The sequence below is a fragment of the Chrysemys picta genome, chromosome 5, assembly GCF_011386835.1.
Source record: "Chrysemys picta bellii isolate R12L10 chromosome 5, ASM1138683v2, whole genome shotgun sequence".
NCBI classification, from domain to species: Eukaryota; Metazoa; Chordata; order Testudines; family Emydidae; genus Chrysemys; species Chrysemys picta.
Window position 1 is genome coordinate 62,553,017 of NC_088795.1, and position 9,803 is coordinate 62,562,819.

The window sequence follows — 9,803 nt, forward strand, 5'->3', positions numbered from 1 at the left end:
AATAGTAGCTTTTACAGAAACAAAGCTAGTAAATTGCTATCCAGCAGCTAGATAGGGATGCACTTCTGTTCCTCCTCCTGATTTCCCCCTTTTATATACAAGTCTAAAATACAAGTTTGCTTTGCTTAGAAATAATTCTGATAGGCCAAGCATAAAAAGTGGGGAAAAAAGGACTGAACACTTCCAAGCACAAAAATAGTCATGCATATATTAGTCAGAAACCCAACAAAGCTCTAAAATCCTTGATTTAATAGGATTTGGGAAGTTAGGATAGAATGTAAACTGGTTTAAGATAAAAATTCTTTAGGACCATGTATTTCTCTTTTGCTCTCTTGCACAACCTGAACAAAATGTAAGAAAAACAGTATAGCTGGGCATTGAATTTAATTCTTGACATTAGAGCTATTGATGACACTTAAGGACAACCTCACGAAAAGGAATTTTTCTGGACTTTTCTGAACCTATTTCTAGGGCACAGTGAAAGCACAATGAAGATGGTTACAGTTCTAAAAATTAAATTGCGTATGACAAATACTACCAACACACCTTCTAGCAATGCTTTTTTTGGGGTAGAGTAACCAGAAATCCAGGATGCACTGTTCAGAGCCTTTAGAGCTATTGCCAAGAGAGGCTTAGAACTACTTAGCTTTGTGTTGCATCAGGTGTCTTAACTTAGATATGAGATAGCTCAGAACAAAGATTCTTGAATTAAAATTGAAGGAGGACAGGAAATGGAGACAAGATCTTTAAGCTTTACATAAGGGTCTTCAAAATCAAGTAGTCCATTCACATCCTCATCTTGTAAATTTGGGTGCAAGTTGTACACCGTATTAAAATATAAGTTACACTCCAATATTTATATTAAGTTGTAGACATTCTGCAGAATGTCTGCAATTTTCCATTTCCATTTTCCATTCCATACAAATCCATGTCCACTGGAATTCTATAGCTAAATGCTTAAGTCCTTCTGGTCCTCAGCGACCTCATTCTATGGACTCTAGTTTTGGTTCAATATTAAAATCACCTCAGTTACATATGGAAGAATTATACTCTAATTTATTATCTCATTGCAGCAGATCCAGACAAACACACAAGACATGAGCAGGAGAAAAATCTGAACTCTTCCTGCTCAGAAGCTATTTGAAGCAACATTTTAAGTTCAAATGGAAATTCTGTAGTGGATGCAAGCTTAAAAAACTACACATTAAGATCTTTAACTGGTTATACTAAATGCCTAACAAGATGAACAAACTGGATTTTGGGACATCCAATTTACCCTAGTGCCGTTCCACAAGCTTTGGATATGCAGAGATTTTAGTTTTTGGAAGATGTTGCAAAATATAACACAGCTGTATGTGTATATGGTCATGGAATGAAATTTGTGCTATCATCAGTAGGTAAAGTAAAGTTCTGGAGAGCAAAAAACCAGAACTAAACTTATGGATAAAATGACTACCGAGACCACTGTACATCCAGTTTGAAAATAGTGGTCATTAGTGGTGTCAGATGAGGCTGCTAGCAACCCATTGACAGGCTGCAAAATAACAGAAAATGTTCATGAAAGCTAAGGTTCCTCTTTTTGAATATATAAATTAAACACAATTTACTGAATTTTTTCTCTATCTGGAGTACTCTCTTTTATGTCTCAGAAATGAGCCCTTTGTGCAAAGTCAGAAAGCTTCCATTTGGATCTATTTTCTTGAGTCATACTTTCTCTCAGCCCACCTCCAGAACTATGTTTCTCATATAGCTCTCCTTCTAGGACAGCCACTAGGGCTAATCCTTTTAAAAACAGAGAGAGAGATGAAGGCCCTTTTGGATTCTGAACAGTGCTTCAATTAGCCAAACAGCAATCAGCAGAAATGAACTGCTAACTCATTGTGCTAGGCATGGGCTTGTTACAATGCCAGCTACCAAAGATGGACCAGATCTATGTATCAGAGGGGTAGCCGTGTTAGTCTGGATCTGTAAAAAGCAACAAAGAAATGCCTGTGGCACCTTATAGACTAACAGAAGTATTGGAGCATAAGCTTTCGTGGGTGAATACCCACTTCATCAGACGCCTCAACTGCTAGAAGAGGGCCTCATCCTCCCTGATTGAACTAACCTTGTTATCTCTAGACTGATTCTTGCCTGCATATTTATACCTGCCTCTGGAAATTTCCACCACATGTGTCTGACGAAGTGGGTATTCACCCATGAAAGCTTATGCTCCAATACTTCTGTTAGTCTATAAGGTGCCACAGGACTCTGTCGCTTTTTACAGATCAGTGTAGTATCTTTACAAGGTGTCTCAGTGTGTAAGTTAGCTCTCTTTTAAACTTCATAAGAGCCTGATGACCAGTTGCTAGCTTTGGAGCTCAGTCTCTTCTGTATTTTGATTTCTCATTGAGTCATACAACCCCAAAACTGCAATTTACAAACAAACAAGTGTGAAACTCAAATGTGGAGGGCCAGATTGTGAGTGGGGAGTGAGTATACAATAGCCCCACCTCAACCTTGTACACCCCACATAATAGCCTGTTACAGTTGCAGTCCTTGCACTCACCTGCAACCTTGATGGGCCCTCATGGGTGCCTAAGACATGGAAGAGGTGTGTGTGTGTGTGGGGGGGGGGGGGGGAATAGACCCACTCTGTTACAGTGTTGTGAATGGGCCGCACTGTGACAGAATCTGTCTCTCCTTTTTTGGTTTTGCTTCTGTTTTTGGCAATATAGTGAGGCAGAAATGGACTAGAGGATTTTAAAAAAAAATCAAATGTTAATTTGTAACTGACCTGACAAGTCATGTAACATTCCATGTTATTTCATTTGTCCAGGTCTTGAATTATAAAAGGAAGGAATCACTAATTTTAATGCCACCATCATTTATAACAAAGACACTAATATATTAGCTTAGTTTCCAGCAAGTTTTGGTGATTTAGGCTGGTTGATTTACCCCGATGAGGATCTGGGGCATGAGCTTTTCATTATAGCATGATCTTTGCCTGCAAGATCGCCTTGAAAGGAATTGTGTAATACATTCTGCCCAAGTACATATCTGAGACTTGCAAGCATTCTAGAATGAAATATTGCAGTGATCCATTAAGGCTACTATTTGTAGAGAACTTTTCTGAATTAAATGAAAACTTTTGACTTTAGAGTCACTTAAATTTTCTGTTTCAAGGGTTCCAACTTTTCTCCTTTGGTTGCACTGCTAAAAACTAAAGTAAAAGTCATGGTATGAGCTACTACATCCAATTTATGTTCCAACTAGCCCCTTGCTGTGGGCAGAATAAAGTATCTGAGAAAGCTGTAAAACTTTAGTAAACATGTTCTTATTAAACAAAACGTGTGCCTGTATATATTAGTTTTCATATGATATCCAGAGACATAAGTGATAAGACAAATATGATATTAAATAAAAAGTTCTCATATATAATAAATGCCTATCCCATGCTCTAGGCACACAAGCAATACAATACATATCCCATAAATTCAGAGTAGGCTGATTAGTGAAAGTTCTCCACTACAACCCAAATCACTTATTCCCCTCAGCTCAAATTCTGCCCTGCTCTACTACTTCCTCAAATCCCTGGGAAAAACAGGCAAGCCTTATAATTAGTTCCAGCGTTGAGGGGTCTTCCCTCAAAGTGTTTTGCCACCAGTTTCTTCCCATCTAAATTAGGAGGAGTTAGTTTGAGTACCTCAGCTCATCTCAGTTGCAGCAGTATCACGTGTTGAGTTGTGTAAGTCATTAGGTCTTCACAGGTATTTTGAATTTCACCCAGAAGGCTAGTCTTCACTGGCAAGAAGTTGACTTACCATCACAAGACAACTAACATGCCTGAGCTATCCTCGTGTAAAAGGATAGTGGAGACAAGGCACTGTAGTTTTACCATGAGGTAAACTGGGCAAGATCAGAAACGACCATGATATGGTGCTGACTTTAGCTACCTCATAGTAACCACCAGTTTTATAGAGTTTAATGGTCTCTTCTGGCCTTAGATCATCTTCTCTGACCTCCTGTATTTCACAGGCCATTTATTTTTACCCAGATACCCCTATATTAAGACAAAAGACTTCAATTAGACTAAAGCATTTCAGTCTTCAAGAGACTAACTTGTGTACCACGGGGAAAAGGAGTGTGCCTCCAATGCCTAAGGCTCCTGCAATGGCAGGGAATTGATTATGTTTGCCACATACATGTCTGTCATATCTTACGCGCATTTAACATGCGCGATTTCAGCTTTACGTGGTCGGCAAAAAAAAAAAGAGAAAAATAACAATTTTAATACTGTACCTGTAGTGTGGGCGATTCCGCCCACCATTACACTCAATGTAATTTTGACTATACGCGATTTTCACTTTACGCGCTGATTGCGGAACGTAACCCGTGTAAGATGCGACAGACCTGTAATCCCAGCTGGCAAACCAAGCCCTATACTGCAGAGGAATGTGAAAAACCACCAAGATCCTTGGCAGTCTGACCTGGGGGAAGTTTCTTCCCAACCCTGAATCTGATGATTAGTATGGCCCTAAGTATGTGAGCACGATACACCATGCAAGTATCTAGAAAGAGGATTTTCTGTGCCACCTTAGACCACTGGTTCACTACAAGTGCTATGTCTCCATTTAGGATTTTATAGCAGGATTAGTCATCTATTAACTCCTCCCCACAACCTTTGTCAGTGAAGACAAAGCCCTAGATTATGGAGGCCAGGTTTGATGTGTGCTCTAAGGAGCAATGCTAATGAAGTGAACGGCCACATTCTAAAGTCTAAGGTGTATTTCAAGGGTAGACACAGGTAGCGAACATTGCAGTAATGCAGTGAAGAAAAGAATGGATCACTGTAGCAAGGTCCACATTATGCCAGTCCAGGGTACAATCTAGACCAGTGAGTGGCTGTGTCACCACCTGCCCTGCAACCTGGAGTGCCCCACAATGCTTTGCTGCTGTAGCTCCCAAACTGGGCTCTTCAAACAGCATGCAGGCCACACCCTGAGTGTGTGTATAGCCACAGCTATGGTCCAGAAGCTAACTCCAGCAGCTTGTAAGTGAACACCAGCCACATACTTGCTTCCAGTAGCCTTGGTTCTAGCTTCCACACCTGCAGTGTGACCCCAACACACCCCCAGGTCCAGATTTCCCCGCACCGCCCAAATGTGTGTTCTGCACTATCCAGCCCTCTCCTGGACAGTCCAGTTATATTAGGTCCATTGCCCCTTTAAGGGGATCAAAATACAGTTTGCTGCCTTATGTGGAATTACCCAAACAATTCACAACACTGGATTAGTTTTAAAGAAACAGGTTTATTTACAAAGAGATAGATATTAAGGGAGTACAAGTAATGAGGCATAAAGAAAACAAAAACATTTACTAAACTTAAACTAGACTTGGTTCAAGGTAAAGTCCCTTACCACATGTTTTCAGTACATTGCTACCAAACTCAGACCAAGATCTGCTCCCAAGGACCAGTGGCTGTTTTTGTCCTAGGTGATGAGAGAGATGGGTAGGGAAATATCCTGGTGTTTTTGCCTCTCCTTTTTATAGTTCAGTCACTCTCTGAAATGCATTTTCATGAGAGGGACCTCTACATAAATTTTTCCAGCTGCGAGCAAGGCCCCATGGAGTCTGGTGGAAGAGAGGTTTCATAATGTTTGCTAAGATCAGATCTGTTTGTTCCTGCCCCCGCCCTTCCTTGCCAAAATATGGCCTTGATAGGTGATGACCCATCAACGTTGATGACACCTGGCTGGGTAGGGATAGGGTCCAGAGTGACCTAGACAAATTGGAGGATTGGGCAAAAAGAAATCTGATGAGGTTCAACAAGGACAAGTGCAGAGTCCTGCACTTAGGATGGAAGAATCCCATGCACTGCTACAAGCTGGGGACCGACTGGCTAAGCGGCAGTTCTGCAGAAAAGGACCTGGGGATTACAGCGGACGAGAAGCTGGATATGAGTCAGCAGTGAGCCCTTGTTGCCAAGAGGACTAATGGCATATTGGACTGCATTATTAGGAGCATTGCCAGCAGATCAAGGGAAGTGATTATTCCCCTCTATTCGGCACTGGTGAGGCCACATCCTGAGTACTGCATCCAGTTTTGGGCCCCCCACTACAGAAAGGATGTGGACAAATTGGAGAGAGTCCAGCAGAGGGCAACAAAAATGATTAGAGGGCTGTGGCACATGACTTACGAGGTGAGACTGAGGGAACTGAGATTATTTAGTCCACAGAAGAGAAGAGTGAGGGGGGATTTGATAGCAGCCTTCGACTACCTGAAGGGGGGTTCCAAAGAGGATGGAGCTAGGCTATTCTCAGTGGTGGCAGATGACAGAACAAGGATGGTCTCAAGTTGCAGTGGGGGAGGTCTAGGTTGGATATTAGGAAAAACTATTTCACTAGGAGGGTGGTGAAGCACTGGAATGGGTTATCTAAGGAGGTGGTGGAATCTCCATCCTTAGATGTTTTTAAGGCCTGGCTTGACAAAGCCCTGGCTGGCATGATTTAGTTGGGGTTGGTCCTGCTTTGAGCAGGGGGTTGGACTAGATGACCTCCTGAGGTCTCTTCCAACCCTAATCTTCTATGATTCTACTGGCTGAAACCTAATACATAGGAAGATATGGTTCTAGCATCAAAGAAGGTTCACCAACACTCCTTGAACCAGAGGATATGGCACAAGGAACCCCTTGGTATGCCCCAAACATCACACCAGTTCCTCTTCGGTTAATATGTAATAGTGTTTTATAGAGTTAACACTCAGTAAATGTGTTTCCTAACCAGCAAATGTTAATTTGACCTACAATAAATATTGTGATCTAAATGATCTAGCCACTGTCCCTTTAAGGACATCATCCAGCTAGCCTCTGAGAATTCCATCACAGCTGCTACAGTCAGTAGTACATAAGCTGTTAGAAAGCATGGAGCAGTTTGTACTGGCAGAGCTCTAACGTTAGCCTTGGACCTATTGTGTGTGTACTCTGTACATAGCAGTATAGCTACATCCACTTAGGGTATGAAATGTAAAGTGATTCCTCAAATCACTAAGATATGTGATTTCAGTCTTAACACTTAAAGTTCTGTAAGAAAGATTCAAAGCATTCCTTATCTTCTTTTTTAAACCTGTGACAAAAATGTTATTCTGACATGAGGAGAGGATATGAGGACTGTAAAATGTTAATCAAAGATGAGGCTTCCTGTTTTATCCTCAAAACCACACACTGAAGGAATTTTTATTACCAGCATTAACAAAACCAAAAAAACCTATCTGTTGAAAGCATCTCTATTGTTTACAGCCACCTCCCAATGTATTTGTTGTCTGATCTACCCTTTGCTGAGTTTAAAAAAAGGCAAACTTGTATAAACCCCATCATTAAAGTGTGGCTTAAGAGTCACGCTTCTTTCTGAAAGTGTTTTACCTATTGTTGTTACAAGTGACATCTAGGATTTCTCCTCTAATCTTTCAGCTATAGTAAACAATTCTCCATTTTTCCAGTTTGTTTACTTTGTACATTTGACAGTACTTTGTCTACTGAGTTTTACTATTTTTCAGTGAGAAAAGAGACACGCAATTAGGATTGCAAAACTAAAGCATTGGTAGTTTTGCTCTGGAGCAGGTGTAGTTTGAGCTTTATTTCTAATTCATAAAAAAATATTAGTATGTTCAATATCAAGTGGACCCTATGCCTTTAAGCACATTGGAAAGACACCATACTACTTGAACTATTATTTCCATCTGCTCATTCTGATTCCAAATGTAATGGGCCAAATGCTCAGCTGGTGTAAAATCAAAATTCTCCTAAGCTATGCTGATTTATATTAGCTGAAGGTCTGGCCCAGTGTCTTTGCCTGTCTAGGTACTTATATGACTCATCTCACACTAGTCTCTAGCCAGAAGCTGTTCAGAAGAGCACAGTAAGTGACCTGATGAAATTAATGCAAATGACGATAACACATTGTTACTAGCTTTCTTTTCAACATTAGAAAGTCTCCTTTTGTATCTATTCAATGGCATGGTTTAAAATTTACCTGACAGTTAATCTATGTAAGTGGAAACAGATGGACAGAAATAGAGCAAAACAGAAACTGAAAAAAGGTGCCTTTTGATAAGAAGTACTTCGGTGCATATATCCAGTTTAAATCCAATTTACACAAGTCGTATGAAAACCTGATTCAATTTTCACATTATAGATTTCATGGGAAATCTGTATTCTGCTATTTTGTTTCTTGGCAATAAATTTGTATACATCTAACCATACAAAAATCATATCCCTCTGCCTGCATGCATATCAGCCTTGCAAAATTCTATTCACCCACTCATGCGGGAGTGAGTACAATTGTTGAATAAGGTATCAGGTTTTTCCCATCATGGTAGAGGAGGAACAGAAATAAAACCCATCAATTTTAAGCCAGAAATTACCCCAAATAAGAGATTTGAGCTAATGATCACAGAAAGTATATGGAAAAAATATATTACAGATATGAACATTTATTCAGTCTTCCCAAAAGACTTAGAGTCATGTTTCTAGGTAACGAACTCATTATTTTGTATAAACTAAGCCAATTATATTACTTTAACTCCTTTGTCAACCTTTCACTTGTGTTCCTTCCAGCAGTCTGTGGGCAAATGGTATTAATTACTGTCATGACTATACAACTTGAAAAGCTAGAAACATGATGTCAGCTGGTGAGTTACAGTTCTGTACAGGTGACTGAAAATATCTTTGATATAGACTTTCACTATGTAACACTGACAGACCCCAGTCGTTGGCGAGCGGGATTGAACCTGGGACCTCTGAAGCTTAGTACATGAGCCTCTACTGGGACAGACCACCACACACAGGAGACTTGTGGGTTACAACTAGAATAGTGAAAACTGATTTACCACACACATTTTTAAACAAAATTTAAATGTTATTTTGGATTATATCTGTGTAAGTGAAGAAGGACATTGAAAATGAGACTGTTCTTTTGTAGAATGTGAGAACTCCACAATATGAAGGAAGTGGAAGCAAAACTTATCAGTGACATCTACTTCCTGAGCAAAAACAGGAAACAAAACATCCCCAGAGAGCTCACCATCTAGAATGCAGACCACTACCTATAACTACCAGTATATAGAACAGCTCTACAGACAGTCTTTGGGTGGGGAGGAGAAGGACAGGTCCTGAACCTCTCAAACTCCAGAAGGGACCATCTCAGACAAGGAATCACCATATACTCCCACAAACTAGAAGTGGGGGTTAGGAATATCAAGACACCTACCTAGAGATCACACAAGAAATCCAAAACCACTATAAAAAATCTGATGACAGCCGTCCAACAAAAAGTGGAACTACAACAACTCCACAACCCAGACATCCCCCTCTAAGAAAAGCCCTGGTACCAATGATAGAGAAATTCCATTTTGAAAACCTTTACTTCCATTTTGAATAAGCAAGTGTCACTCCATTACCTGAGCCCGGACAGGTCACGTAGCACCAGAAAGTTGTGTGAAAAAGTAGCAAATAACAGTAAGTCATCAGATAATAACACTGAGTGGAAAAAACAAGGGTTAACCAAAATGTTGGCATGCATCCAAAGGTTCTGACTACAAGGTTTTACATAGAGAAAGTGTCAGATGGGGGAGAAGAGGGAGATTGTTGGTTTTAGCTTGAGAGAGAGAGAGAGAGAGAGGAAACCTGTGGGTTTGGTGTGTAAGAACAAGAAGAGAGATTAAGAGATTTTATAAGAGAGAAACACAGTAAGTGGCTGAGGGACTAAGAGCTCAAGAGAGGAGAAAGAGGGAGGCTTGAGAGAGGTTTAAAAACTGTTAGAGCTGTT